The sequence below is a fragment of the Octodon degus genome, unplaced genomic scaffold (assembly GCF_000260255.1).
Source record: "Octodon degus isolate 3935 unplaced genomic scaffold, OctDeg1.0 scaffold00239, whole genome shotgun sequence".
NCBI classification, from domain to species: Eukaryota; Metazoa; Chordata; class Mammalia; order Rodentia; family Octodontidae; genus Octodon; species Octodon degus.
Genome location: NW_004524815.1, coordinates 273,638 through 281,423, shown reverse-complemented (window position 1 = coordinate 281,423; position 7,786 = coordinate 273,638).

Here is a 7,786-nt window from a genome sequence, read left to right as displayed (position 1 = left end):
AAAATGAAGAAGGCCATCTGGGTGGCACAAGCGTGATAGGAAATGGTATTCTGAAGCACAACAAAATTAACCAGCATCTTGGGACAGATGGTAGTGGAATTCCCAAGATCAATGATAGCCAGGTGTCTGATAAAAAAATACATCGGTGTGCGCAGGTGGGAGTCCAGTTTGGTCAGAATGATCATGACTAAGTTACCCAGCACTGTGACTGTGTAGATGAAGAGAAAAATCCCGAAAAGTGGGAGCTGCAGTTCAGGCAACCTTGTGACCCCCGTGAGAATGAAGTGCCGTGGCACTGTTAGGTTTGAGGTGAGCATTTGGATGCCAGCGGAGTTCTCTCATGTTTGCACTGCACCATCTGAAAGAAATGTAGGATTTTTCGAGGAGATCAAAATACTGATTCACTGTAGGGGAAAGGCAAATACATGCTACATCGGATTTTGAAATAAGGATGGTGATAGCATATTTGAATTTTTTGAAGGCTTGATTCATACATAGCTCCTGAATTTATAGGATCTAAATTAAACGTTAAGTAGAGTGAGTAAAATTTGGAACATTATACATTGTAGGCAAAGCTATATAGGAAGTCAGAAAAATAGACTTTGTTTCTTCCTTATAATGATGATGCAGATTTCCATTCATCAACTTTAACTTTTAAGAAATTAATTGAATCTGTGAGCAGAGCAGAACTTCTTTGTCTGAAGCTACTAATGCTGATTTATCTTTATCCAAGTGGATGTTCTACCTATGCCATTTGGTTTCTGTTCAGTGAAAACCTGGAACTCTGTGTGATTTTTTTTTTTTTGCTTGAGAAAGTAAATAAAACAATATACAATGTAGAGAAATGCAGGAGAAAATTATTACAACACAAGGCAAAGCCGACATGAGCCAGGTTACTCCTAGGTCCAAGATCTCTGGGAGTGCACTATGGGGGGGACACCACAAATTTTAAAGGAGTTGAGTTCCACTTTGGTGCAGAGACCTTGTTACCATGGACAGCAATTTCAGGGAGCTGCACTTGTGCAGAGCCTACCTTGCCTTTCTGATCAGGGGAATGGGGCCAGGAGGGGGAGGCGCCCAGGAGACAGCTCAGATGCTTTAACCTCCTCCCTCACGACCGAGTTGTCGAGTTGTCGGCTCTTTTGCCATTGATTCCTGCACTTGCCTCACATCTCTTTTTTCCCCTCAACAAGAAAGAAACCACAGACGGTATCTTTCTGAACAGTTGACTTGGAATTTGAAGAATATCGACTGAATCTCCATTTGCCCTGCCAGCTATTCTCTAGTGCTATGGAAATCTGGATGTTTATAGTCTGAATATCCTTGTGTGGAAAAAGTTAAAATTTCAGTTTTGTAATCTGAAAAAGTTGTCGCGAGTAATTCAAGTTCAATTTCTTCAAAATTCCGTAATTCTTAGTTTATTTTTTGCAATTTCTCAGATTGTAGTAACTATCAAAAAGTAACCTCACAGGAAAGAACTTATTAGCCAAACTTTTCAATAATGTTTTTCAAATTAATGTAAGCAATATCATTAGGAAAAAATCATTGAATTTATAAAATGTTATATGGTTAATACTTTTAAAACATTATGTTATACACACACATTAAATTATACTTGTTATTTATTTGAGATGCATATGATGTATCCCACAATAGATTGTTTTTTGTGTGAAGATCAAATATAATAGGACATCCTATAATTCGTGTTAAAATGCTAATCTTAATAGATCCTAATAAGTAAGATGTATTACAATGTTTCAGGTATTTCTAATTCTTTTCATTTGGAATTTCTGACTGTCAATACCAACGTTTACAGCTCTTTGGTTTAGTATTTACATTTAATTAATAGTACCTAAAGCACATGCCACACCAGCCCTGCCCCAGGGCGTGCTGAGCGACCACAAGCCCAGGAGAGGTGGTGCACACCTAGAACCCCAGCACTGGGAGGCTGACAACAGGAACATCACTGCCAGTCTGAGCTGTGTAGTAAGATGCTGTACCAAACACATGTTTTAAAAAAGTACTTAAAGGTCTAAAGTCCCTATGCCACCGAAAGCCCAATTAACAAGGAATCTCTGACAGTTACCACAGAAGCCATGCTCAGAAGCGGAAGTAATGAGACCGCAACAAAAAGAAAGACTCTTTGTACTCACATTTAGTGTAGGATTGAAATTTTGTTTTTCATTTTACTCACATGTGTGCTTTTCATAGGCAAATTTATAGCTTTTTCTCCCTCTTATGTGGCTCCCAAAATAGGCAGCATTCCATTCATTGAGATCATTATGCTAAATCTTATGACTTAATAAAAGATGTCTTAATATACCAAGTAATTATGTAAGAACTCAGCTAATTTCCCATTGAGAAAACTTATGGGACATCTCAAAGGGAGGAGCAGAACAACAGAGGTGATCTGTGAAGTTCTGTGGGGACCTACATGGCTTAAAGGCACTTGTTATAATGTGGCTAAGAATTAAGTTATGGCTCCCCAAGAAATGCTACAACTGGATTGCCATTCTATTAAGACACAGTGTCCAGATAACTCTAATGCAATTATTTGTCTCAGGCATATTTGTAAGACATTTTAGGTGTAATCACTTAGACGATATTCAAAATAACCTGATGAAAAATAAGATCTAGTATAAGACAACATTGTATCAAAGGGCCTCCTTTATGACTAAAATATTTCTTAGAATTGAAAAAAATTGGCAAAATGAAACATAGATGTAAATTATAGAGACTAAACTTATAAAACATGTTTCATTTCTGTTCATTGAATAATACATTTTTATGTATTTAGTACAGGATGTACAGTGTCTCATTACACATATCAAATTTGTAGTAATCCTCCTGTTTTCATTCTCCTAAGAACTGGGATTACAGGTGCGTAGCACAATGCCCAGTCTCATTTGCTATCTCAGGGTGCCTGGGGCAGGGCTGGCATGGCATGCTGAGGATTGAACCCTGCTCTCTGCGCCTGCCTAAGCAGGCACTTTAGTCTGCTCAGCTATCTGATGGGCCATTTAGTTGAATAATACTTAAAAGACTGAGACATATTTTCCAATCCCAAGAAAATTTTATCATAATGGTTTAATGTTTGGGCATTTGCTCGAAAAATAAGTCAATGCTTAATGTATTTCAGAAGTGCTCTAATTTTTTGTTTTTGTTTAATCCTACCATATTTGTTATCCATGAAATGGTCTATCATAGTCTATTTGTTCAATACCAGAAGATAATGTGTTAGAAACATACTTCTTTTTGTAAAACAATTTTGTTTGTATGATAGACAGATATAATTTGACATATTTTAATGTTTTAAGTATTTATTTGTGTTCTGGGACATACATTGTTTTCTCATTAAATGAGTTTATCAATATAAACTCATTTTATTTTATTTTTCTGCATGTGATGTATTTCATATACAGTTGTTAAATTTTAAAATGCTAATACACTTTGTATATAGATGTGAATCATAATTCCATGTGCTCAAAATCAAAATTTTTTGCAATGTCAAATCTGCTCTGAGGAAATGTACACAGAAAAATCATTACAAACACAACATATAGCATTAATAATTCAATTGCTTCTTCATTATAGTATGTTTTTCCTTTAATAAACATATTTAATCTTTTTTTTCAGTATCGGGGATTGAACTCAGGAGCTTGTGCTTGCTAGGTACAGGATGTACAGGATTTAGTACAGGATGTACAGTATGCTGAGCTATATGCTGCTGAGCTATATTCCCGGTCCTCATATTCAATCTTTCAATCATTGCCTGTGATCGTAATTATTTTAAAGCCCTGTGCATTACCTTCATAATCTCAATTGTATGTTCTCTGATACTGATAATCGATTATACCTATAGTGTTGGGTAATACTTTCCCACCTCTTCAAAATGCAAATATGTAGCTCTTTGGATGATAAGTATTAGAATCAATTTGCTAGTAAAATTCAGAACTTTTAAAACTCCTTTGAAACTGCTAAATTTTGTTTTAATAAGCAGGTTTTCTTTTATTTACTTGAAAATTGCCTTACTCTTGTTGGGGGTTAGTGCTGAGATCTAAATGTCTGGTGTTTATTTACCTGATTCCACATTTGTATGAAATAATGTCTTCTTCCTTGCTATGTCTCCTTTGAAGTCTCTTAGAATATAAAATGGTGTTCACTAGGGCTTACTAGAATTGTGTGAATTGGTAGTTATTCTGAATGCAGTTTCATAGTAATTATTTTTTCTCTCGTAGGTACAGAGGGTGGCCTTTTGGAGTCTCATTTATTTTTTATTTTTTAAAAATAATTTTATTGAGAAACAATAGCAATGAGATAGTTTCAAAACCTATTAGTAGGACAGTTACAATAATTAATACATTGCATATTGTTGTTTTAGTGGTTATTCATAGTACAAGATGCAGATTTGATATCCTGTCCACAAACACTATTACAACGACACTTTCTTCTCACTGAATTAAGAGAATGCAGCTGTGTATCTATCATAACTATTTTGAATATACAGATACAAAATGGTCATTCTGTTGTATCCTCATTTTTTGTTTAGTTTTGTTAGAGATGGGTATTCCATTGTCATTTAAGTATTGTAGGTCTGAGAATTCAGCAAAATATTCCAATACAGCCAGAGGTCCATAACAGTAGTGGGTTTTCCATAGGACTGGCAGTAAAACACATGTTCTTTATCGAGAAAAGCTGACTCTATGAGGAGTTGGCGATTTGTCCCAGTGCCTACCCCACAGTCGCATCGCCTGACAGGAGAACCCGCACACTGTTCAGTCCATTCTCACGCAGAGTGCAGCCTACTGAACACGAGGACCCTCATCGCTTCCCTTTCAAGCATGTGTTCTTCATTGATTTCCATATGCAGAGAAATTAGAGATATTTACACAGTGCAACTCAAAATTTTACTGAGTAAAATATTCAGTTTTGGACAAAAAAAAAAAATGATTTTCCCATTTACCTAATCGTTACGTATTTGTGCTCAGTACAAAGCAGCTCCAGGTCTTGGTTTTCCTCACATACCGTGATTCTTTTGTCTTTGTGAAAATTTTCATATAGCTTCCCTCAAACAATATCCCTTCTTCATCTTGCCATCAGTGGGCCTGAATTTAATTCTCACATTAATTTCTCTGATTTTAATTTTGAGTCCGTGAAACCACACTGTGTGTGCTGTTGGTTCTCTTCCATCTGCTAGGCATGTGTGTGTGGAGTCTCATCCCTGGCGTGTCTGTAGTTTGGTGGGTCACTCCACTGCATCAGTGCCTAAAGAGTCTTAGTCTTCTCCGTAGGACATATAGTGGAGTTTAGGGTTATTGTGATATGCCGATTGTAAGCACTTTGTATGGCATTTTGCTAACAAATGCATTAATTTTTCTTTATTCTCGAAGTTGTTTTGGAATTTTGGGATGATAAAATACGTGCACCTTTATGTTTAGCAGAAACTGATATCTCTACACTTTTTGCATTTAATATTAATAACAGCTATTTTGAAATCTGATTTTTCACATCTTCATCATGATTTTATAAAGGAAAGCATGCTGATTATTAAATTCACAAATGAGAATCCACCGGTTGCCTTATCTCATCGTTCTCCTAGCTTTCATCTGCCTGACAGGCAAGGGAACGAGCACTTGTCCATAACTTTGTTGATCTCTCATAAACACATATCGAACATTGCAAAGTCTCAATGTCCACTTTTTTCTCATTAGAAGAATTTCTGGACTTAATTATCTACATCTAAAGGAATAACTCTACTTTTATTTTATTTTATTTTGTATTTTAGTGAAGGGTCTACAGTGAGTTCAGGGTCTCACTACTGAATCAGACTCATGGTGATCCACCTGTTTATATCCTCCCAAAAGCTGGGATTAGAGGCATGAGCCACCACGCCCAGTCTCAATTGCTGTCTCAGTGTGTCCCCGGGGCAGGGTGGGCACAGCTGGCTCAGGGATCCAACTCCAGGCCCTTGTATCTGCTTGCAGGTGTTTTAATCTGCTAAACTATTTGGTCCGCCCTTTGGGTTTTTGAAAATAATGTTACCTTTTTCATTTTTATATTTTAGTCTTTGACACAGGGTCCTGCATGATGCTACCCAGCTGGCTGTAGCTGTCCTGTGACCCCGACCACCATATGCACAATTCATATTTTTAAAAATGTATTTGGTACAAGGTCTTGCTATGCAGCTCAGACTCGTAGTGGTCCTCCTGTTTCAGCCTCCCCAGCGCTGGGATTACACACATGCTCCACCATACCTGGTCTTCACAATCAATATTTTGTGATTCATTTTCTTGTTGACTGTCAGCTAGAGACTCAGTGAGCACCACCAACCATGAGTACACAACAGATCGTTTTGTCTGGAAGGGGAAGTGTGTCACCGGGGTCCTAGCTGGGGATCTAAGACATTCCAAACAACAGATGAATGGACAAAAGGTGCTAGTTAAAGACTGAATGTGAATTTCAGTGTGTTGCAGAGCAGTTGAATGCTGAGTTACTGGTGCATGGTTTGGATGTGCAGGATGGAACGGGAAGGACCAGGCAGAAAGCCAATAAAGTCACTGTGCATGGTCAGGCGTAGGTACCGTCCAGATTGAGAAGAGTGGAACAAAAAATCCACTTCTGTTCCCATTTTAAGTCCTGTTCCAACTTTAATAAAAATTTCAGTGCTAAGAAATACATTTTGGGAATGGTGAGTTATTGAATGAGCGTGCTAGTATCTGTTAAGTATCTAAAAGTGCTGATTCAATTTGTTCTTTTTCAATGCGACAATAAACATTGTTTTACTCAGAAAATTGTGCCTTATGGGTGGTTGTAGAAATGTTACTTCATATTTTAACATCTGTGTTTACTAGGATTTACCTCATACTGAAATGATTTAGGGTGATTTTACTTAGCAGACTCTGTATAGGAAAGTGTATTTATTTCCCTTTCTCCCACTGTCTTTTCTGTAATGAATCCACGTTTTCTTGTGGTGATGGTGGCCATGACTACATCTTCCTTTTATTCTTGCCAGAAAGACCACGCATTCCATTCATCATTTCTAGCTGCAGGAAACTCCACAGTGCAGTGCTTGTTGAGATTACTGCAATACTCTTCCAGCCCCCAACGCAGTGGTATCCAAGGGTTTCCTATTCTTCTTCCCTTGCCAACACATGTGTCTTTTGTAATACAAGCTGACCTAAGAAGTGCAAGTTGACCTATTTCTTTGCTTTTTACTTGCAATTCTCTCATAGAAAGAGATTTCATGTACTGTCTCTGGGAGATTTTTTAAGTGCAAATATAAAATAAAGAAGATTCTGGTGAAATGTCTAAGGAATCACATTTCAAAGGAAATCAATCTTTCACAAATAAAAACGTTTAGAAATAAAGTCAAGTGGAGATACATAAAACAGGGATTCTCAACTAGGCAAGTTTTACTGTTAAATGTTATTCTTGAGTGGCTAATGAAACTCAATTCCAATTGTAATGGGGAAGTATAGCCCTACTGACATTTAATAGCTAGACGTTAATTATGCTGATAAATATCCCACTATTTCTTTTTTTTTTTTTTTTTGTTTGGCCGAACCGGGGATTGAACTCAGACCCTTGCACTTGCCAGGGAAGCACTTATACTATTGAGCTATCTCCCCAGCCTCCCACTGTTTCTATTATGTGGAAGATCATATCAAGTCCAAATCATCTATAGTGCTAAATTTGAGAAACTTTCAAAGGTAGAATGTGTGGGTGTGTGCTCGCGCACGAGAGAGAGAGAGAGAGAGAGAGAGAGAGAGAGAGAGAGAGAGAGAGA